The following is a 24,840-nucleotide window of genomic DNA, read 5'->3' on the forward strand; positions in this document are numbered from 1 at the left end:
AAAGGTTTTGCTTCAGTTTTGGATTAACTGCATCTTGTCACAATGTCTGAAGCTGCACAAACCGCTTCATTTGAACCATGGCTCATTGAAACAAGCCAACTTCCAATCGTGGGTTTACAAAGCTGGTAAAATGAACCACCATAGGATCTGGACACACCAAACTGTGGTTAATTTAAAATCCAAGTGGAAGCTTCCCAATAGGCTTGGGGTGGGGGAGAGGTGTGCAAACCTGGAGGAGAGGCTGCCGTTCTGCTCATAATATGAAGCCACGGTTCAGTATGTGGCACCAAGGAAAATTGCCCACCACAACTAATACTTTCCATTACCCACCCATGTGGCCTGAGTGAACAGGACAGACTTTGCCTGGCACCCAACAATAAAGCTGTCATGTAGATGTCGCTTTCTCCAGCCCCAACTCTGATACAGGTTCCACTGGTCTTTGCACTTTTGCATGATCTGACCTGAAATTCTGGGTGTTGACATATGCCTTCTCTCTCTTGGCGAGGACGTGCTTGATGAGTCCCTCTCTCTGTCCGGACTGCGTATGTGTAGAAGGCACAAAGAGCTTGCGCATAGTGTGGGTCATTGGGGTAGCTTCTTGCTCATGCTCTCCTTGTCACGGATACACCTCAGGGAGATGAGAACAGAACTCAAGTAGTCCTTAAAAGCAAGGAGGCGGGAGGGCACAGTACACCTCTAAGGCAACTTACAGCCTGCTTGGTGGCAGCGGTGGGAGTGGAGGCTCCCGGCGGGCACTCATTTGCTGATTCTGCAGGTTTCTTTCCTTCTCCATGAAGTTATCCTCGAATCCCAGAATTCCGGAGAGAGGAAAAGACTTCTGAGGTTAGAGAGGCTTCAGAACCGTTTGGGGAAGTTTCAGGAAAGGAACTTAGAAAATACTTAACTGCAGGAAAATGTTCCTGCCTCCGCACAGCGCCACATTTGCCAGACAATTGCCTCTCAGCTTATGCATGTTTAGGAAGGATTGTGGAGGCAACAGGTCCTCCCCTCAAGGCCTTTTCCTCTAAAGGAGGTAGACTGATCTTCTCCAATCCTCTGGCCACTGCTGAGTTTTCCAAACTTGCTGGCATATTGAGTGTAGCACCTTAACAGCATCATCTTTAACAAAATTTAATAGTTCAGCTGGAATATCATCACTTCCACTGGCCTTGTTATTAGCATTGCTTTCTAAGGCCCATTTGACTTTGCTCTCCAGGGTGTCAGGCTCAAGGTCAGCAACCACACTACCTGGGGTGTATGAGACATCCATATCTTCCCATTCTGTTGTTTTCCTCTATTTCTTTGCATTGCTCGTTTAAGAAGGCCCTCTTGTCTCTCCCTGCTATTTTTTGGAAATCTGCATTCAATTTCCTGTATCTTTCATTATCTCCCTCGCATTTTGCTTGCCTTCTCCAAGTCCACCTTTCCTTTTGAAGCAAAATGTCCTTGAAATGGGGGAGAAATGCCCTGCATGAAGTCTTGGGTTTGCAATTTGGGGAGAGGGAAGACTGTCTGCGGCGCTGGGGAGCGGGCAGGCTGGCGAGGCCCCCTAGATCTAGAGGCCCTAGGCTTCAGCCTACTTAGCCTATACATAAATCCGGCCCTGCCTATGTCACAGTGAGCACAGGCCCATCGATCACGTGCAAGCCACTCTGTGTGTTGGGAAGGAGCCTCCTGTTCTGGGCCAGGGGGAAGAGTGACACCAGCAGAAGACTGGGTGGTGGGGTCGAAGCTGATCCCGGGGAGCACGTGAGGAGTCAAGGCTTCCCGCATGAAGGCCTCGCTTCCCCTAGAAGTCCCTGCCTCCTGGTCTGTGTTCGCTTTCTTCTACAGCGCCAGCATGTTCTGGATGGTGCACCTGCTTTCGGGGGAGAGCTTGTAGAACTGGTCCACACTAGAAGAATAGCCATGAGACGGGTGAGATTCCTGCAAGGCGTCCCCAAAGTCAGGGGAATATATGCACATTTGAAGAGCCTTGCTGGGTCAGGCCAAGGCCCATTCAGTCCGACATCCTGTTGGCATAGTGGTTCCTTCCAGATGCCCGTTTTTGTCAATTCATGATTGTTTCTATTCATGACAGTAGGAGGGCAGTTATATGCACGACTGTATTCAGTACTGTTCGTGCCTGCAAAGCTTTCGGGACAGACATACTCCGACACTTCCAACCAGTGCCCCCTAACTTCCAGCTGAAACCAGGTACCTTTTTCATACCACAAACGTTCTTCAGTGGTGAACCATGGCATCTCAAATTCCAGGGGAGCCCTGTACGATGCCAAAATTCAGTGCCCCCACACCTCTCAACGTCTATTCAACATCATAGTTGCGGTGTCCCCTGTGGGGCCCGCAAGACTTCACGCCAGGGTGGGAGGAAAAAATCCTTAAATAAGAGACACGGGGGAATGATTAATGGACTTCAATGTCTGTACACTAATGCACAAAGCATGGGAAATAAACAAGATGAGCTTGAGCTCTTGGTACAGCAAACTAAATATGACATAATAGGCATCACTGAAACCTGGTGGGATAAGTCCCACGATTGGAATGTAATAATGGGGGGATACAATCTATTTCAGAGAAACAGACCAGACAAGAAAGGAGGAGGAGTGGCGTTATATGTCAGGGATGTGTATACCTGTGAAGAGATCCAAGATTTAGATCCTCAAAGCCAAAGTGAGAGCATTTGGGTCAAAATTAAGGGAGAGAAGAATAACAGAGACCTCATTGTGGGAGTTTACTATAGATCCCCAAGCCAAATGGAGGACATAGATGATGCCTTCCTGGAACAGATGGCCAAGCATGCAAAAGGAAGGGAGATAGTAGTAATGGGGGACTTCAATTAGCCGGACATTTGTTGGACGTCAAACTCAGCCAAGAGCATAAGGTCAAACAGATTCCTCACTGGCCTTGCAGACAACTTCATTGTCCAGAAAGTGGGAGAAGCAACAAGAGGAACAGCCATTTTAGATCTGGTCCTAACCAATGTTGATGACCTGGTTAGTGGGGTAGAAGTGGAAGGATCATTAGGCGCGAGTGATCATGCTCTTCTGAAGTTTACTATACAGCGGAAAGGAGCAGCCAAGCATACTAGGACTCAATTTCTTGACTTTAAGAAAGCCGACTTCATAAAACTTAGGGAAGTGCTGGGTGAGATCCCATGGACAACAATACTAAAAGGAAAGGGAGTTCATGATGGCTGGGAGTTTGTTAAGAGGGAGATACTAAAAGCACAACGTCAGGCAATACCAATGAGACGGAAACATGGAAGGTGCCTAAAGAAGCCAGGGTGGCTATCTAAAGAACTTTTAACTGAATTAAGATTAAAAAAGGATGTGTACAAAAAATGGAAAAGTGGGGAAACCACCAAAGAGGAATTCAAACAAATAGCCAGCACGTGTAGACACAAAGTCAGAAAAGCTAAAGCACAGAATGAACTCAGGCTTGCTAGAGAGGTTAAAAGCAACAAAAAAGGCTTTTATGGGTATGTTCGTAGCAAAAGGAAGAACAAAGAAACAATGGGGTCACTCAGAGGAGAAGATGGTGAAATGCAAACAGGGGACACAGAAAGGGCTGAACTACTCAATGCCTTCTTTGCCTCAGTCTTCTCCGATAAAGAAAACAATGCCCGACCTGAAGAATTTGGAGCAAATGATTCAGCAAAGGAAACACAGCCCAGAATAACTAAGGAGATAGTACAAGAATATTTGGCTAGTTTAGATGTATTCAAGTCTTCAGGGCCAGATGAACTGCATCCAAGAGTATTAAAAGAACTGGCAGATGTGATCTCAGAACCACTGGCAGTCATCTTTGAGAATTCCTGGAGAACAGGCGAAGTCCCGGCAGACTGGAGGAGGGCAAATGTTGTCCCTATTTTCAAAAAGGGGAAAAGAGAGGACCCAAATAATTACCGCCCAGTCAGTCTGACATCAATAGCAGGGAAGATTCTGGAGCAGATCATTAAGCAAACAGTCTGTGAGCACCTAGAAAGGAATGCTGTGATCACCAATAGTCAGCATGGATTTCTGAAAAATAAGTCATGTCAGACTAACCTGATCTCGTTTTTTGACAGAATTACAAGCCTGGTAGATGAAGGGAACGCAGTGGATGTAGCCTACCTTGATTTCAGCAAGGCATTTGACAAGGTGCCCCATGATATTCTTGTAAAGAAGCTGGTCAAATGCGGTCTTGACTATGCTACCACTCAGTGGATTTGTAACTGGCTGACTGACCGAACCCAAAGGGTGCTCATCAATGGTTCCTCTTCATCCTGGAGAAGAGTGACTAGTGGGGTGCCATAGGGTTCTGTCTTGGGCCCGGTCTTATTCAACATCTTTATCAACGACTTGGATGATGGACTCAAGGGCATCCTGATCAAATTTGCAGATGACACCAAACTGGGAGGGGTGGCTAACACCCCAGAGGACAGGATCACACTTCAAAACGACCTTGACAGATTAGAGAACTGGGCAAAAATAAACAAGATGAATTTTAACAGGGAGAAATGTAAAGTATTGCACTTGGGCAAAAAAAATGAGAGGCACAAATACAAGATGGGTGACACCTGGCTTGAGAGCAGTACATGTGAAAAGGATCTAGGAGTCTTGGTTGACCACAAACTTGACATGAGCCAACAGTGTGACGCGGCAGCTAAAAAAGCCAATGCAATTCTGGGCTGCATCAATAGGAGTATAGCATCTAGATCAAGGGAAGTAATAGTGCCACTGTATTCTGCTCTGGTCAGACCACACCTGGAGTACTGTGTCCAGTTCTGGGCACCACAATTCAAGAAGGACACTGACAAACTGGAACGTGTCCAGAGGAGGGCAACCAAAATGGTCAAAGGCCTGGAAACGATGCCTTATGAGGAACGGCTAAGGGAGCTGGGCATGTTTAGCCTGGAGAAGAGGAGGTTAAGGGGTGATATGATAGCCATGTTCAAATATATAAAAGGATGTCACATAGAGGAGGGAGAAAGGTTGTTTTCTGCTGCTCCGGAGAAGCGGACACGGAGCAATGGATCCAAACTACAAGAAAGAAGATTCCACCTAAACATTAGGAAGAACTTCCTGACAGTAAGAGCTGTTCGACAGTGGAATTTGCTGCCAAGGAGTGTGGTGGAGTCTCCTACTTTGGAGGTCTTTAAGCAGAGGCTTGACAACCATATGTCAGGAGTGCTCTGATGGTGTTTCCTGCTTGGCAGGGGGTTGGACTCGATGGCCCTTGTGGTCTCTTCCAACTCTATGATTCTATGATTCTATGATTCTATGACCAAACCAGTTGCACTCCCCTAAATCCATCTAAATGTAATTGGGGGGGGGGGGATTTGTCCCACTTAAGTTGCACTTCATAGCTCAAGAGGGCCCCTCTGGCTGATAATAATATAGTTGCACAGGGGACGCATCACAGAACAAAATGACATGTAGTTGGTCCACCACAATTGCAAGATTATTGCATCCTTCAGGAATGGTGTGTCCAGCTCCATCTGAGTCATCATCCAGGCACGCTGTGGAGCTGCATGGATGAGAGATGGGCATCTTCGGCCAGTCAGGGGTGAAGAGCTGGCAAGATCCCCTGTACTGAGCAGAAAAGCAAACTCTTTGGCCTCCGAGATCTCTCCCAACTCTCAGCAGCCCTCACTGTGAGCCTTACTAGAGGAATTTTGTCCTGCTTTTGCTGAGCTACAACACAGGAGCGCACCCCCAGGGGGCCATGATGTGGTAACCCTGGCGAAGCATTGCAGAGCAACTGAGAAAGCAGAATGATGTTTGCGTGGACAGTCCATTAGAAAGCTGCACTATTATTGCATTGATAGCACATTGCAGAATACGGCCCCCCTCCAGGCAAAAACATCCGTCTGGAGGCACAGTAGCTTTCATTTCAGAGGTTGTGGTTTTACAGCTTCCTATTTATTTATTCGAAATTATTTATTTATTTCATAAAACTTATACACTACCAGATGGTAAGAAACATCAAAGCCGTTTACAGAAAGATAAAACCATAAAATCAGGAAAAACCTACAGTACATTAAACGCTGAAGAAGTGAATACCAGAATAGATCAGAACTCACTCCCAAGGTAAGGGGAAGAGACATGGCTAAGATGGCAGGACAGCTTACTCTATGGTGTTAACCCCTTCATGCACTAATTAGACTGAAGCATGTTGGTTATATGAGACTGGTTATCCCGCACAACATGCTCTCACACAACCCATGCCTTCCAACTGAAAACCCATTTCCTGGACAATATCAACATTGTGTTTTGTGCCTGTGAACTGCACAGTGAATATTTTTATTAGAAAAGAAAACAGCCTGGTGTTTCAGCTTCTCAGAGTTGTTTTATTCAGTGCGCTGCTACAGCTTGTCACACCCAAATCCTCCAAAGGAATCTGCCAAAGTGCTTTTCCACCCCAGAGGACAGGATCACACTTCAAAACGACCTTGACAGATTAGAGAACTGGGCAAAAACAAACAAGATGAATTTTAACAGGGAGAAATGTAAAGTATTGCACTTGGGCAAAAAAAATGAGAGGCACAAATACAAGATGGGTGACACCTGGCTTGAGAGCAGTACATGTGAAAAGGATCTAGGAGTCTTGGTTGACCACAAACTTGACATGAGCCAACAGTGTGACGCGGCAGCTAAAAAAGCCAATGCAATGCTGCACCAAGGATTCCCTGTCCAAGTTGCTTCAGGTCGTGGCGGATTTTCTCCTGGAGACACCTAGTTTGGTTGTCCTAGGGGATTTTAACATCCATGCCAACACGACCTTACAAGGGGCTGCTCGGGACTTCGTGGAAAGCATGGCCTCCATGGGGCTGTCCCTGAATAAGTTTGGCCCAACTTATAGTCATGGACATGCCTTAGACCTGGTGTTCACCTCTAGTGACGTGGGTGATCTGACACTAAGTAAAAGTGAAACAAAAGAAGTGCCATGGTCAGATCACTTCCTGGTGCAACTGGACTTCTCCGCGACCCTTCCCCTCTGCAGGGAGGTGGGACCAATTCGGATGGTCCGCCCCCGCCACTTAATGGATCCAAATGGTTTCCAGAGAGTGGTAGGGGATGCTTTAGCCCATGTTGATGGCCTTTCAGCTGATTCCCTGGTGGCCTGCTGGAATGTGGAGTTGACCAGGGCTATCGACTGTCTGGCTCCGAAGCGCCCTCTCCGATTGCATGGAGCCCGGACAGCCCCGTGGTTTTCTTCGGAGCTGAGGGCGATGAAACAATCGCTGAGATGGCTAGAGCGTCGGTGGCAGAAAACTCACTCCGAAACTGACCAGACACAGGTTAGAGCTCAACATCGAGCCTACCAAGTGGCGATAGCGACAGCGAAGAAGACTTTCTTTGCCGCCTCTATTGCATCTGCAGAAAATAGTAGCAGGAGACTCTTTCAGGTGGTTCGCAATTTAACGGAACCACCTTTACCACCGGGGCCTTGTAAAGACCCCAAGATCTCCTGCAATGATTTTGCTAAGTTTTTTGCAGATAAAATCACTCATATTCGGAAGGAGCTAGACACCACCGTGGGAGCAGGGCTGGGGCGGGAGAGTGCTAGAGCCCTGTCTGGTCAAGTTGCATGGAATCAATTTCAATCCGTTACCCCCGAGGATGTGGACAGGCTGCTTGGATGCGTGAAACCAACCACCTGTCTCCTTGATCCTTGCCCATCCTGGCTAATAAAAGCAAGCCGGGAAGGGCTGGGCGATGGGCTCTGCGGGGTGGTGAATGCTTTCCTCTGTGAGGGAACATTCTCAGATCCGCTGAAAGAGGCGGTCATTAAACCGCTTCTTAAAAAAACATCTTTAGACCCGGCCAGTATGGCCAACTATCGCCCAGTCTCAAATCTTCCATTCTTGGGCAAGGTGATTGAGTGCGTGGTTGCTGAACAACTCCAGGCACGCCTGGAGGATGCGGACCATTTGGATCCCTTCCAATCGGGATTCAGGCCTCACCATGGGACTGAAACTGCCTTGGTCGCGCTGGTTGATGATCTCCGGTGAGCTAGGGACAAAGGTGAGAGTTGTTTCCTGGTTCTGCTGGATCTCTCAGAGGCCTTTGATACAATCGACCATAACATCCTTCTGGACCGTCTAGAGGGGCTGGGAGCTGGGGGCACTGTTATACAGTGGTTTCGCTCCTTCCTCCTGGGCCGTGTTCAGAAAGTGGTGATGGGGGATGAGTGTTCAGACCCCTGGGCCCTCACTTGTGGGGTGCCTCAGGGTTCCGTCCTCTCCCCCATGCTATTTAACATCTATATGAAGCCGCTGGGAGAGATCATCAGGGGGTTTGGACTGGGTGTCCATCAATATGCAGATGATACCCAGCTCTACCTCTCTTTCAAATCAGAACCAGTGAAGGCGGTGAAGGTCCTGTGTGAGTGCCTGGAGGCGGTTGGAGGATGGATGGCGGCTAATGGATTGAAGTTGAATCCTGACAAGACAGAAGTACTGTTTTTGGGGGACAGGGGGCGGGCTGGTGTGGAGGACTCCCTGGTCCTGAATGGGGTAACTGTGCCCCTGAAGGACCAGGTGCGCAGCCTGGGAGTCATTTTGGACTCACAGCTGTCCATGGAGGCGCAGGTCAATTCTGTATCCAGGGCAGCTGTCTACCAACTCCACCTGGTACGCAGGCTGAGACCCTACCTGCCCACGGACTGTCTTGCCAGAGTGGTGCATGCTCTGGTTATCTCCCGCTTGGACTACTGCAATGCGCTCTACGTGGGGCTACCTTTGAAGGTGACTCGGAAACTACAACTAGTCCAGAATGCGGCAGCTAGACTGGTGACTGGGGGCGGCCGCTGAGACCACATAACACTGGTCTTGAAAGACCTACATTGGCTCCCAGTACGTTTCCGAGCACAATTCAAAGTGCTGGTGTTGACCTTTAAAGCCCTAAACGGCCTCGGCCCAGTATACCTGAAGGAGCGTCTCCACCCCCATCATTCTGCCCGGACGCTGAGGTCCAGCGCCGAGGGCCTTCTGGCGGTTCCCTCAATGCGAGAAGCAAAGCTACAGGGAACCAGGCAGAGGGCCTTCTCGGTAGTGGCGCCCGCCCTGTGGAATGCCCTCCCATTAGATGTCAAAGCGATAAATAACTACCTGACATTTAGAAGACATCTTAAGGCAGCCCTGTTCAGGGAAGTTTTTAATCTGTGATATTTTACTGTATTTTGGTTTCTATGGAAGCCGCAAAGAGTGGCTGGGGAAACCCAGCCAGATGGGCGGGGTACAAATAATAAATTATTATTATTATTATTATTATTATTATTATTATTATTATTATTATTATTATTATTATTATTGGCTGCATCAATAGGAGTATAGCATCTAGATCAAGTAATAGTGCCACTGTATTCTGCTCTGGTCAGACCTCACCTGGAGTACTGTGTCCAGTTCTGGGCACCACAATTCAAGAAGGACACTGACAAACTGGAACGTGTCCAGAGGAGGGCAACCAAAATGGTCAAAGGCCTGGAAACGATGCTTTATGAGGAACGGCTAAGGGAGCTGGGCATGTTTAGCCTGGAGAAGAGGAGGTTAAGGGGTGATATGATAGCCATGTTCAAATATATAAAAGGATGTCACATAGAGGAGGGAGAAAGGTTGTTTTTGTTAGGAAATCTTGCCTCTCAGGAGAAACTGGCCACTCTCCAGGCACCCGGCTTGATCTCCTGTTGACCTCCCTGTCTGCATTCCCGAGCAGGATCCAGGCTAGGTCACGATCGGCGATCCTCCTCAAGCGTGAGAAGAACACACCACTCTTCCCTGCCCCCAGGCAGGGGAGAGAGATAGACAGAAATGTATTTACATGCCTTTACTTCTGTCTTTGCAGCGTTACAGAGAAACACGTCTGCTCTCTTCAAACTCCAACAGCAGAGAGACAAACTCCACCTCCTGTACTTCCTGTACAGGTCAAATTACACTCTGAGCTAAATCCGGTGCTCAGCACTGTGAATAGACTGTCCCTCTGTTCCCACGGTACAGTCCCAACATTCCCATCCTGTTTTGCTTTCCAGCCAGCTGCAGCTCGCTGCCGCATTGCATCCATATCGTAACAGTTTTCTGCTGCTCCAGAGAAGCGGACACGGAGCAATGGATTCAAACTACAAGAAAGAAGATTCCACCTAAACCTTAGGAAGAACTTCCTGACAGTAAGAGCTGTTCGACAGTGGAATTTGCTGCCAAGAAGTGTGGTGGAGTCTCCTTCTTTGGAGGTCTTTAAGCAGAGGCTTGACAACCATATGTCAGGAGTGCTCTGGTGGTGTTTCCTGCTTGGCAGGGGGTTGGACTCAATGGCCCTTGTGGTCTCTTCCAACTCTATGATTCTATGAGTCTATGATTCTATGATTCCAGGCAAAAGGGGGCAGAGGGAGAGAAACCAAGAACCTCAAATTCACTAGACCAGGGATGGGGAATTGTGTGGCCCTCTAGATGTTGTTGGATTACATCACCCCTGACTGTCGGCCATGCTGGCTGAGGCAGAAGGCCATTAGATCTGGCAATATCTGGGAGCCCACAAGATTTCCAAGCCTCCGCCCTACACAAACAACCAGGCACTCAGCTGTGAGGCATGCCTCTTACCGGAGGGAGGGTCACTCCAGAGGCAGCTGTGGCATGAGGGTGCTGGCTCATGCCTTTGTGGGCACATTTGAGGATTAAAGAGGACCCCCTAGGAAGCGTGCTTGGAGATCTTCCTTACCACGTGGCTCTCTGGCAAAAGCACAACAGTACTAACGGCCATATGGAACCACACCTCAAAGCTGGATCAGACTTCCCAGATCCTGTAGCCTACATCAGGAGGAAGACTGGGGCAGAGGGGCCTAGAGTGGGAGTCAGAGCTGCTCTTAGGGCTGCATGTCTGAAGCATGGGCAGAAATCTTTGGGTGTGAGGTTGCATGGGGCTGTCTCTTTGTGTTTTGCTGGTGCCAAGCCGCCAGCCAGCCAGAGGCAGGCAACCAACTGGCTTCAGGGGCAAGCTCCTTTGCAAAGCCAGTCTGACTTCACCAGATGCAATGGCAGAGTGACCATTCGGCCCGTGTTCTGCTTCGCTGTGAAATTGCTTGTGTTCCTCAACCCAGAGAACCTCTCGTTCAACGTCAAGTTGGTCTAAGGAAGAAAAGCATAAGAGTTAGTCTTGAATCCCCCCACACATGTGCTGGGAGATGCCTGCACACCGCACATGTAAAGCACAAATCCTCCCACCCACACCCAAAAAGTCCTGGAAACAATGGTTTGTTAAGGGTGCTGGGAATCGTAGCACTGTGAAAGGAAAACTAAGGTTCTTAGGATTCTTTGGAGGGGGTGGAATGTTGAATACACAGCGGCCACAGGGACGGATACACACACACACACACACACCAGCATAGCTTCAACTTTTAGCACAAAAAGTCTTCAGCCAGATGTCATGCAACCCTTTGGCAGGGGCAACTTAACATTTTATTGATTTTCCATAACAATTAAAAAGGCGGCCAATCTTGCAAAGGAGTGTTGCCATTTAAACTGCTGGTGTGACGTAGGAACCCGAACAAAGAAAAGGAACAAGCTACGAAAAACGAAACATCCCACCTGGGCACGGTTTCTGAGAGAGCAACAGCAGAAGACCCAGACTCTGGCAAGATGAGCATTTGCCCAGTGGATTCTGGCCGCTCCATGAGGGCAGACAGCGGATGGCTGCGGTGGCTAGCGGAAACTACCATTATTCTTCTCAGGTAGGACTTCCGGGATCCAGACGAACGTTTTACCAAAAAGTATGGCTTGACTACTGATTTCCCATTTAAAGGAAGGCAAAACGACCTAAGTTTGGAGGACAGGTGAAAAACCCACGAATTACATTTAAATTATATTTAAAGTTCTGCGAGATGCAAAGGAAAGCTTGTGTTTTAAACTTGCAGCTCCTGGCAGCCCACACCCCCTGGTCAGCCCCAGAGGCACCATTCTCTGGGGGAGAACAGCTGGGCAAGCCTTGGGGAGGCAGAGATGGCATCCGAGGAGGGAGGGAAGGAAAGAGGGACAGAGGCCAGTGTCTCCCGCGGCACCCCTGACCATCATTCAAGGCACCCCAGCTGCCACAGCACACTGCTTGAAAACCACTGCAGAACTGGGACGGGAAAGGTTTCTCGTCCAACTAACTGGTCTGGAGAAGAGGAAAGGCAGCCATGCTTGCTCCTTTGTCTTCTCCGAGGAGACTTCCAGCCTGACTTCTCATCTTGAGGCCCCAGGGAGAAGTGGGAGGAGGAGGAGGAGGAGGAGGAGGAGGAGGAAGCATCTCCAGAAGAAGTGTGCTCCCCACCAGTAGGTGCTTCCACCCCCCACTCCTAAATCTGCTTGCAACAGATACTTGGGGGGGGGGGCATCCTGCACCATCTGGTCAATTCCTGGTGCTAGGAGAATTAGAAGGTCTAAGATATAAACACATACATAAATACCGTAAGTAGTTCTCATCACAAAAGAATATGCAGGTAAACCCATGAACAGCCAGGTAAACCCATCAAGAGGTTTCCTGGCAGACAGGAGTCTGTTGTAGGCCGCCCCTTCTGTGATGTATGTATGATGTATGGAGGGGTGGTCTTGGGCTCCAGGGTGGGCAATTTCAAATGTCTATATAAGGACTTGGTTCGGGGTCTCCTCCTCTCTCCTGCGTGGGGGTGGGGGGGTGAGCACCAGTTAATAAAGATCTGGCTTACTAGCTGCTTTGCTTCTCAGTATTCTCTGGTTGGCCTCTGTTATTTTCTCCTACCGATAGAGAAGCTACCAAAGGACTCTATATGGGCTCTGAGGTACCCCAGAAGGGAAAAGGAGCCGTTTTTTCCTTAGAACACTGGCCCCCAGTCCCCACCCCCTTGCAGCTGACCCCTTGCTGCTCTCTGCTTGGCAGGGTATTGAGGAGGCATCCTGCTAGCCCAAGGAGACATGTGCAATTCACATTTGTAGTGTTCTAAATATGTACAAAGCAACCTTGCTGGGGGATGTGGATGAGGTTAACCCTTTCTCTCCCTGCCATGGTCCCAACCCAAATCTTTGAAGCTGCTGTATTTCAAGGGAAGATCCCTTGCCCCCCCCTGGCAGAGAGAAAGACTTCGACCCCCTCCTCCCAGCCATCCCAGCAGCCCTCAGGCTTCCCCTTGGCTGCTTCTAAGGTAATAAACAACCACCAATGAATACCATGCCTACTTTGGATCTGAGAATTAAAAAGATAACCTGCCAAGAAGAATACACAGCTATTTCTCCCCCTTAAGGTACCTTGTATTCCTCGACAGCCTCTTCCAGAGGAATCACCTCGTGGTGTTGGTGCTTCTTGGATCTGCCCCAAACCACACAGATGGGGGCTTCATCCTCCTTGCAAAAGAGTTTCAGGGGCTCCTGGTGCTTCTCACAGACTCCTCCTTTCCCTCTGGAAGACTGAGAGTCTTGGCTACTTTGACAAAGGTAGCCAATTGCCGATTGCGGACAAGGCTCCTTCTCTGGACTCCAACTTGGCCTTGAGGACAGGAAGCCAGCCTCCTTTTTGCCCCGCTGCACTGGATCAGGCCGGACCGGCAGAAGTTGTGCCCTCACTCTGGGATGGTCCCTGTGTCGTAAGAGAGTCAGGGTCAGAGAGGGGAATGAAGGAGAAGGACCCTACCAATATCAAATAGATCGTATTCTGCCTTCACACCCTACAAGAAGGTCAACGGTGCCTTGGGGAATGGATCCTTTTTCGCTGTATCGAATTGTATCCTTTTTGCTGTATCTTTCTCATTGACTTTAAGAATGGATCTGAATGTACTTTTTGACTCAAATGTATTTTTCCTCAAAATGCTGTACTTTTCTAAATGTATCCAAATGTATCCGAATGGGTTTTTGTATTTCCCCCCAATCTCATCACCTAGAGAATGTTCCCTAAATGTAACAATCACTTGTTCCAAATGTATTTGATTCAAATGTATTCGAGTGTATACTTTTATGGGGAAACGTAGCTAGGAAAATGTGGAGATATATATATATATATATTGCTTATAGTGCCTTTGAACGGTCAGCGTTCCACCCTCTATCCTTTCACGAGCTGCTAAAAACACTCTCCACACCACACTGCCATCTACTGGGTCTATAAATGATACCATGAATACACACAAATACAAGCTCTAAAATAAATTAGTTTTATTTTCCCATAAGTATGCAAACATAAGACTATCACACCCGAATTGATAGCTATGCAGAACAGGATTCCCCCCCCCTCCCTCCAATGGATAGCTCCCTGCGCGGCTGTCTTTGAGGGGGGTGGAGGGAGGAAAGGGCGGGATCGACATCCGATAGCTGCCTGCCTGCCTGCCTGCCTGCCTGCCTGCCTGAACATGCCGTGCACCTGGGGGGCGCTGCGACCGGCGCCCATTGGGCAGGAACAAGACAGGAAAAGGAAGGAAATGGGAGAGGTATTTTTAAGGCCCCACTTTTCACATGGTGTCCTGTTGTGTGGTCGGAAAGTACTCTTTATTGTTTGATTTGGGTTGATGTCAGAATAAAAGCGAGTTCCTTCAAAATAACACATTCCTTTTTATCTTACCAATTTCTCATATTGTAAGAAGTGGAAGAAGAAACCACAGAGAGCATTCATATTTTCCTTCTGATCAATGAAGTCAAACGTTACAATTATCCATTTTAGAATGAGCACCTATAGGGAGAAGACAGATCTCAGTAAGCCAAAGCAAGGCCAAGACAACAAACCCCTTCTGGAATATGGTCAGCGTGTACAACATCTAGCTGAATCATCACCAGGATAACAAAGTCAGACTGGGGGAAATTGCATTCTTCAGAACCAAGACATCATTACCATGCTTTCCAAGTTACCTGAAAGTCACTAGAACACTTGTGAGCACAGAGCCAAGACACAGCGGAAATAAGAGTTTGGCCTCATTAGGCCCCCCTACCATGAACTCCTTAGGTGGGCCACCCTGCGTCCGCCTCGGCATCGCGCCTCGCTATTCTGCAACTCGAGATAACACTGAACTGCTCTGCAGGGTTGTTGTAAGGATTGCAAGTCAAGGCATCCGAAGTGCCTTTGAACATTGAAAAGCCCCTAGCCAATGCTTTGAACTAATGTCGCTTTAAAAAGGAAACTCTGATTAGTAAGAGTTTGGGGAATTAAAAATTGGTTTGTTCTGGGGGCGCTGAAGCTGTGTTCTGGCTTGAAAACCCAGTGAGACCACTGGGCCATCTAGTTCTGTATGGTCTGCCACAGCCAGCAGCTGCTCTCCAGGATTTCAGAGCTCTCTTTCCCATGAATGGGTTGGAACTGCCGCTTTTTGCATCATGTGCCTCTCAAAGTGGGCCACCCCGAGCCATTTCCTGTATAGCGTTCTACATCCCATGTAGCCCTGCTTCTTCCAGCTCAGTTCATTTCATTCTGCAACTGTGCAAGTTAGGCCGCATCTGCTTTAGGCATTCAAAGCACCATCATGGCCCTTGACATGCCAACAGTTGCATCTTTGTATTCAATCCCTTCAGCACCTTGGACAGCAGTCTCTCAAGGCTCAGCCACAGGTACCTGGCGCCCCATGCTTCCTAGGCCCAGGTCCGTGCTTTAAAGGCACTGTGTCCGAGTGTTTTGTTGTCCCAGGGCTTTCTAATTGTGACTCATGTTCAGCATCCCTTTCCAGGGCAGCTTTATTTATTTCATGTCTGAAAGGAGTCCTCTGTGCATGGCAAAGGCTTGTTGCTGGGACAATAGGAGGCTGCCTTATACTGAGTCCCACTATGGCTCTATCTAGCTCAGTCTTGTCCACAATGGATGGCAAAAACTCTCCAGGGTTTCAGACAGAGGACATTCTAGCTGGAGATACAACAGATTGAACCGGAGAGCTTCTGCATGTAAGCAGCTGCTTTACCACTAAGCTATGGCCCTTCTCCCATTGCTACTGCCCTGAATGAACTGCAAGCCTGTCCTCCAGTCCTCCCAAAACTCTCTTTTTGTGGCTACACTCTGCAGGAGGTCATTGGTTGCAGAAGTTGAGCTGTCTGCACAAGTGACTGAACCCGTGAGAAGGCTGATCTGGAATGAAATGCTGACTTTCAGGCATCTCTTGAAGACCTTTTCTATGCCAACAGCTCTGTGCTATCATTTAAACATTTCTTGAGCACCCAGACATTTGAATTCTTTGGACTGATTTTAATGTCCACCCTCCACCCGCTTTTGTACATTGCTGTCTTTTATGACATGCCCTAGCTTCTGAGAAGCCTTTTGCTCAAACCAGTTAGACATGACATGACATGACATATTCTCCTCTGAGAAACCTTCCAGGGGCCGTGTGCCTGTGGTGGGAGGGGCCACAGGTGAAAGTGGGTGGAGTGATGAATGTAAACTTTGGTTTCCTGAGGGAGGCTGGTTTCTACACACATTCAACTCTCCACTCTCTGTCCTTCACGACTCAAGGGTGCGAGGGGAGGGGTAGTACCTCTGGTGGGGGGCACATTGTGCTCCTTCTGGGGTAGTTTGTCCACCTTTGGTCACTACAGCTCTCACCTGCGGCTCTTAGAAACTGTCAGCCTGCAGCAGCAGCCACACCCCAGGAATGGCTTCAACTGGCAGGCTAACCAGGTGAGGGGAGTTGATGGGTCTCAAACCCTCAGTGAGTTAGGGGCTTCCCCTGCACGCAAAGCTAGTGTCGGGTACTGGCTAGAGGAGGAGGAATGGTGGGAGGCTACAGCCAGGGAACCCCCCCGCCCCAGGGAAGCATCAAAGTGGGAAGGCTCCAAGCCAGGAGACTTCTGGTGGGATGCAGGAGACAGGTCAGAAGAAGAAGAAGAAGGGGGAGCAGATGGCTTGGAGGCTAAACAAGCAACAGGTTTAAGTGAGACTGAGGCAGCTGAGGAGGAGGAGGAGGTGGTGGTGGCTGAGGCTGCAACAGATCCCCAGGCACCTGCCATGTCCACTGTTCCCTTCTCCCCTCCTCCTGTGTCCCCAGGAACAAGGGAGGCATTACATGGAGCAGAACAAAAGGCACAGAGAGCCCCTCCATGACTGTTGGGAAGTCAGCCGACTGGGGAGGAGCCTTAGGCTAGGGATGCCATATTTCTAAAAGTAGAAACCAAGACACCCCGAAAGCTGTGGAGCTATTTTTAGGAAGACCCCCAAATTGTTGAGCATCTTAAAGGAAGACCCAGAAGCTGTTGATGTCTGGTAGCCCTACCTTAGGAGGAGGCTAAGATCCTCCGTTCTGGCAACTGGGGCTAGTCCTGCCTGTGGAGTTTCTCTCTCGGGTTTTGTCTCTCTCAAGAATCGGTGCAAACCTGGATTCTGTGTTGCGCTCCTATCAGTAGATGACGCCAACGACGAAAGGCAGCGTAGATCGCGAGCAGTTCTCGGTCATACACGGTATAGTTTTGCTCCGACTTGCTCAGCTGCCTCGAGAAAAAGACACACGGTTTCCATTCCTGCTTGCTCCTCCCTGTCTGCAAGAGGACCGCCCCTATGGCCCGGTCGGACGCATCGGTCTCTAGCCTCATGGGTTTCTCCAAATCTACGTGCAGGAGTTGCTTGGTAAAATTTTTTCCTTTCCTCACTCTCATCATAATGTCGTCGATTCTGGGCATTGGGAAGGTCACGGGCTCCGGCACCAAATTTACGGCTCTAAAGTCCACCACAAGCCTGGGTTTATTAGTGTCCTTTTTGTCCACAAAAAACACCGGACTGCCTCCCACTGCCTTTGATTCTCTTATGAATCCTCTTTTTAGGTTCTTGTCAATAAACTCCCGCAACTCCTTCATCTCCCTGTCCGACATGGCATACAGCTTACCCACCGGCATCTGCGCCCCCGGGAGCAAGTTGATTTGACAGTCAAAGTCCCTGTGGGGTGGTAGCCTATCTGCCTCCTTCTCGCTGAAGACCTCCCACAGATCAGCATATTGCGGCGGCACCTCAACCTTCCGCTCCACCGCCATCCCAGCCACCCTGGCCACACTCATCCTTGGGGTTTCCCCTCCTAGACAGTGTTCCAGGCAGTAGGCTGACCCAAAGCTGACTGTCCTCTGATGCCACGCCACCACTGGATCATGTTGTGCTAGCCAGCTCATGTCAGGAAAAAGCAGCAATGCGAAAGCCAGCTGCAGGTGTCTGGAATGCAAAACAGGATGTTGATGTCTGGGACTGTACTATTGGAACAAAGGGGCAGTCTATTCACTGTACTGAGCACCGGATGTTAGCTCAGAGTGTCATCTGACCTGTACTGGAAGTACAGGGGTGGAGTTTCTTACTCTACTGTTGGAGTCTGGAGTGTACAGACACGTTTCTCTGTACTGCTGCAATGACAGAAATAAAGCAATGTAAATAGATTTCTGTCTGTCTCTTTCCCCCTCCCTGAGGGAAGCAGGGAGGAGGGGGAGAGGTGTGTCCCTCTCACGCTGAGTGGGATCGCCGATTGGTGACCTTGCCTGTATCCTGCCGGGAGATGCAGACGGGGAGGTCAACAAGGATCTCAAGCCGAATGCCTGGAGGAATGGCCAGTTACCTCTGACTGCGGCCTGAGGATCCGACAACTGGTAGCACTGCCGGTGGTTTTGATCCATCGTAAATCTGCATGAGAGGTTGATGGATCATTTGTCATCCTCTGCACCAAGGGAGGAGATAAGCCTGCGTGCAGCTAATTAGCTAAACAGACGGCTGGGCATCAAGACGGACTGAAAGCTAAGCAACGGAGCCCCAAGGTATGATGATTTTATGGCTGTGTGGAGTGAACGCGTAAAGAGCAGAAATCTTCTGTTTGCTGTGTGTCTGCGTGAGAGAAGCCAGCACCGGGGAAAACAGCCGGAAATACCATGCATTCCTTAGATAAGGCTGGTATGCACTGTTGCTAAGCAACGAGAAGTCAGTGAAGTGAAGTTCAGTGGAAACTTACTGACTGGGGGCAGGAACACGGAGTGTGTTTATCTTCCTGTTCTGTGCAAGGACGTTTTATGCAGCTTGCGGTTTATCTGCCAAGTGAAAAAAAAGGCAGTAAACAACTGTTGGATTTTACAGGCAAGAGAGTGAAAGCTGCAGCTTGGAGTCAAAATGGATGCCAAGAAGGGGGGAGGCTTACCTTATCCACCTCCCCTGACTAATGACAATTACTCATCTTGGTCTATAAAGATGAAAGCCCTGCTGCAGAATCAGAGGCTTTTTGGGGTGATTGAGAACCCCATTCCACAAGCACCAATGCCAGGTTGGAATTCACAGAATGTGAAAGCCAGGACGGCTATAATTCTGTGTGTCTCAGATGAGCAACTCGTGCATATCCAGGGTTTAGATAACGCACGAGAGATTTGGGAAACGCTACGTAGAACACATCAGAGGGATGCTGGTTCTTCAGCGTTGCTGTATTTTCAAAAGCTGACCAATCTGAGACTTGCGCCTGATGGAGATGTACAAGCGCATTTGACTGAGATGAAGTTCCTGCGTCAGCAGATGGCGGAGCGCAATTTCCGTCTACAAGAAGAGGTCTTTTGCTTCATGGTTATCAACAGCCTTAATCGGACTTACAAAACCGTTGCCAGTCAGCTTGGTTCCCTACCGCCGGCGGACCTGACCGTGGAGAGAGTGTGTGCGGTGGTCCTTAATGAACACGACCGCCTTGCTGCACTGGATGTGAAGGACAGGGGGAGAGTAGCAGAGAGTTCTGACTCCCCCACTGCTGAAGCTACTGAGGAGCCTGCTGTAGCTTTGAGCGCTGTCCGATGTTACAATTGTGGACAGACTGGGCATCTTCAGCGGAACTGTAAGAAGCCACGTCAGCAGAAAGGAGCCAAGGGGAGCTCTGCGAAGCCTGAGGCATCAGGCAAAAATCGTACCAAGTCCCAGGTGAAACCTGCAAAGGCTTTGATGTCGAAAGGAACCACACCAGAGGTGGAGAACACGTTTGTCATTGACACAGGTTGTTCGAATCACATGACGTCACACAGAGATCTGTTTTCGACGTTTAAGAAGCAAAGCTTCACTGTGAAGCAGGCCAACGGTCAGGAGCTGGAAGCGACCGGGGTTGGAACTGTGTATCTTGAGAGTCTGAACTTGACTATAAGCGATGTGTACCTGGTTCCTGAATTGAAGTTCAATCTGCTGAGTGTGTCGCAGATTGCAAAGAAAGGACTAAGACTGTCCTATGATGATAAGAGCTGCAAGATCTTCAAAGATGGAGAACTGTATCTTTCTGCCAAAGAGAAAGATGGACTATATTTGTTGACTTTTGATCAAAGTGATTACATGAAATGTAATGCATTTGATACTAACGAAATATCTCTTGCAGGTGTGACCAAGAGCGCCCGGAAGGTGGCCAGGGTCGACAAAGCATTTCAGCGGGTGTATGCTGATGTGATTGGTCCTCTAGCACCATCTAGAGGCAATGCAATATATTATCTTGTGTGTGTGGATTGTTTCTCTCATTATGTGTGGGTATATACATTAGAGAAACCAAAAGAAGCCTTAAAAAGGTTTCAGGATTTTTGTGACAAGGTTAAAAATGTGCATGATGCTAACATTGATTGTCTCTTCACAGATGAGAAGCCAATTTTTCTGTTACAGGAGTTTCAGAAGTTCCTGGATGAGAAAGGGATTAACCACCAGGTTGCTGTTTCAGCGGAAGCGTGGAACAGGGGTGTCTGTGTAAGGGTGAACAAAGAATTGCAAAAGGGGATGAATGCACAATTGCTTAGTTCACATTTGCCACATGAATATTGGGCGGAGTCGTTAATGTCCTATGTTCACACGTGGTTGAGAAAGGTCTCAAAAGAGTTGGGAAGTTCTCCTTTTGAGAAGCTGTTCCATAGAAAACCTTCTGTTGCCCATTTTAAGGTTTTCGGGTCTCATGTGAGAACAGAAGCTCCAGGTGGAGTAAAGAATGCCAGATGCATTTTTGTGGGATATGAAAAGGGTCTCTACAGAGTAATTTTGTCTGAATCTGGTCAGGTGATTCTCACAAAATTTCTAGAGAGTGCTCCTGAACAGGAGAGAGTAATTGTTCACACATTTCCCACTGAGGGCAATTCAGATGATGATGATTTTACTGATTACAGTGGTGATGATGACAGTGATAGCTCACAGAGCTCAGTTGACACAGTCATTGAGAGACACAATGGATAGACCTTCACAGATGAAGGAAGAACCACTGTTTACTATTGGATCTGGTTCTCCTAAGAGTCCAGAGGCTGAACCAGTGAGCAGAGAGGATCAGCACCTCATACGCAGGTCTGAGAGAAGTACAAAGGGAGTACCACCCAAGAGGTATTCAAAAGAGTTTGCTAACTTAGCTGTTGCATGTGTTGCTATTGTTAATAGCTCAAGACAGGTTGAAGCTGTGTCTAAGTCAGAGACAAAGACACAACAGAGAATTGCAAGCCAAGGTAATGCAGATGCACTCATTCCTTGGAAGCCAGACAACCAGAGAAGTACACTGGGGAAAACCAGTGGCGGGGAGTTCTAAGGGTGGAATTGAAACAACAGGGGACTGTTATATGTATAACAACTGTTTGTATTCTTCTCTGGATCGTGTTTTGCTCGCAACGCCTATTGATGCTTTTGGGGGAGGATGTCAGGAAAAAGCAGCAATGCGAAAGCCAGCTGCAGGTGTCTGGAATGCAAAACAGGATGTTGATGTCTGGGACTGTACTATTGGAACAAAGGGGCAGTCTATTCACTGTACTGAGCACCGGATGTTAGCTCAGAGTGTCATCTGACCTGTACTGGAAGTACAGGGGTGGAGTTTCTTACTCTACTGTTGGAGTCTGGAGTGTACAGACATGTTTCTCTGTACTGCTGCAATGACAGAAATAAGGCAATGTAAATAGATTTCTGTCTGTCTCTTTTCCCCTCCCTGAGGGAAGCAGGGAGGAGGGGGAGAGGTGTGTCCCTCTCACTCTGAGTGGGATTGCCGATTGGTGACCTTGCCTGTATCCTGCCGGGAGACGCAGACGGGGAGGTCAACAAGGATCTCAAGCCGAATGCCTGGAGGAATGAGGAATGGCCAGTTACCTCTGACTGTGGCCTGAGGATCCGACAGCTCATCCCTAATATTATTGGAGGCCCCGCTAGTGAGGCAATGTGAAAGCTGATGGTCTCCGAGTGCCTGGACACCCTCATTCTCATTGGTGGGGTCTGGTGTGTCACTTCCCCTCCTAGAAGCTCCCTGCCATCAATAGTGGTTACTTGCAAGGGAAAATCCAAAGGCAATAAGTGAAGCTGGTGCTCTCATGCAAAGTCTTTGCTGAAGAAATTGCAGGAGCTGCCCAAATCCAGCATTCCCTTCACCTTGACTGGGTGCCCATTCGGGAGTTCTAGCACCACTTCGATGGCTTTAGCCGCCTTAGGGGGGTCTGGTTGGGGCACTCTTACTGGTTGCTGGCCTGGCTGCTGTGCCCGCTGAGTGGCAGCCAAGCGCTCCCGTTTCCCTGTTCCTGTGTCTTTTCCACCTCCTCCTCACCCCCTGCGGCTCCCACCATTCCTTGCCAGGCTTTTCTTTGAGGGCAGGCTCTGGCAAAATGTCCTGGCCGCTGGCAAAGGAAACACTCCTTGGTTGTTTTCCCATCCTTTCCCTCCCTCTTGCGACTTTCGCTGGAACTTGAAACTTCCCGCACGCGCGCCCCATCTATTTCCATTGGCTCCGCCGGCGGGGAAGGCTGCCTTGGTATTTCAGGAATGCGGTAGTCATGGCAACGCTGCTCTCTCCCTTCCCGCCTCTCCTGAGCCCGCGCTTCCTGCCTCACGCCAATCGCAAGCACAGCCTTGGTCAGCTGGTCCATGGACTGTGGGCGGGGTGCGCGCGAAAGCTCATCCTTGACCGTTGGGGACAACCCCCCCTCAAATAACATTTGTATGGGTTCAGAGTCCAGCTGCCACCCGAGACGGTGAACTATCATTGCAAAGCGTGACCAGTAGTCTCTAACTGACTGGTTCCCCTGTTTACAGTTCATCAGTTCCCGCTTTGTCACGCTTTGTTGTACATCACTGGAAAACATTGCGTCCATTGCCTGAAAAATTTTCTGCAGGTCCTGCATGGCAGCATTCTGCGTCGCCATAAGGGGCCTGATCCACTCTCTGGCCCCGTCCTGCAGGTGCCCCACAATATAGGCCACTCGCGCCCCATCATCTTCAAAATAGTCATGCTACAGTTTCAATGCATATTCTATTTCTGTTCGGAACGCACTGTAATCCTGAGGCCTCCCCCCAAATTTGTGCACCAGTCCCGGTACCTTCCTTGCTATGGGGGTGGGCCTGACCTGGGCATCTTGAGACCGCCTTTCGTCCAGCCGCGCCGTCAGGAGGGCCACATGCTGTTCCAACTCGCGGTTCCTCTCCACCAGCGATTGCCCTCCAGCAGCCCCTTCCGTGGCTTTCACTTCTCCTGTCTTACTCATGATGCCGTCTGCCTGTTGCGCACGAGCAACTTTCAGGGACAGACAGATTGCTGTAATGGGTATGAGTTACTTGTGCGTAAACTGCCGCCTTTCTAGGCTTAATTGCCGTGGTTAAACCTTTCTGACTGCACAGCCCATCTCCGCGTGGCTGCCTCAGTCGCTAGCAGAATCTGTCTGTGGGCGTTTCTTAAACCTTTTCCAGCATAGAAGCTGTCTGACTCCCAGTCGCCTCCTCCTCTCACTGCGCGGGAGTCTTCTGCGCAGGGAGGGCGTGGGTAGTGGAGGACCTGTGCTCTCCTCACTGATATCCAGAGAAGAATCCCGGAGCTTTCCCTCCGCTTCCCCCATTTGCCCCCCTTTATCCCTGGTGTTGCGCTGATTTCCTTCCTCCTCTACCGAGCTGCTTCTCCCCCTGGTGCTGGGTCCTTCGCCTGCAGAGTCTGGGAGCCTCCCCTTTGCCTCTCGCTCTGATGTCAGTTCCCTGACATCCTGCCTGTGGAGTTTCTCTCTCGGGTTTTGTCTCTCTGAAGAAAGAGTCCACCTTACTGCTCATCTCTGAGTTTTGATGCTGAACTGCAGCTGAATCAGCCCTGACAGCCAGGCTCCGGACAATTGAGCAGATGAGACCACTAGGGGGTCCAACAGTCAAGAAGGTGGTTTCTGCCCATGCTGTAGAGGGAAGTGACGAGCAGTGGGGCTCATCCACCTGGGAAGGTAGCTCATTTAAGAGAAGGAAGTCCCTGATCCTAAACCTGATTGATCCATTTAGCCCAGTATTGCCCACTTCCAGCCTGAGTGGCAGAAGCTCTCCAAGGTCTTGGGCAGAGAGAGGCTCCTACCTACATTGAGCTTCTAACTGCAGGTGCTAGGGACTGCACCTGGGACCTTCTGCATGCAATTCAGGTGCTGACACACTGAGGCTATGGCGCCTCCACAAAACCTTCAGGTATGGGCAGGAGGCACTACTCGGCATCCTTATATCCCACCCTTCCTCCCAAAGGAGTCCAGGGCAGCAAAGACACAGCAGTTAAACAACCAAAACATCCAAAAACAGTTCCCACACAGAAGCAGACTAAGAAAAATCTCTCCTTAGAAGGCTTCTTGAAAGAGGAAGAGGAAGTAGGCATTGAAAAGATAGCAGAGAAGGGACTGCATGGAACTGGCGGAAATGACTGGCAGAATCCGAGACCAGGGAGAAGAGTCGGTGGAAGAAGATTGGAAAAAATTTGAAGTATATTTACAAAAATATAGCAAAATTAATGAATGTTAGAAGGATGCTGGAATGACGTTACATGGTTTTAGCAGAAATGTTATAAAGAATTAAGTAAAAATGGATTGTTAATGGGCCAAAGTGTAAAATATAAGGTCAGATTGGGTTAAGGCAAATTATAGAACAAAAATTGAGTAAGATGGAAAGGATTTGCTGAAATAGCTAAATTGAATTAGAATACAAAAAAGGGAGGTGTGAGGAGGTCGATGAAATAAGTAAATGA

The sequence above is a fragment of the Podarcis vaucheri genome (genome assembly GCF_965113315.1).
Source record: "Podarcis vaucheri genome assembly, chromosome: W".
NCBI lineage: Eukaryota > Metazoa > Chordata > Lepidosauria > Squamata > Lacertidae > Podarcis > Podarcis vaucheri.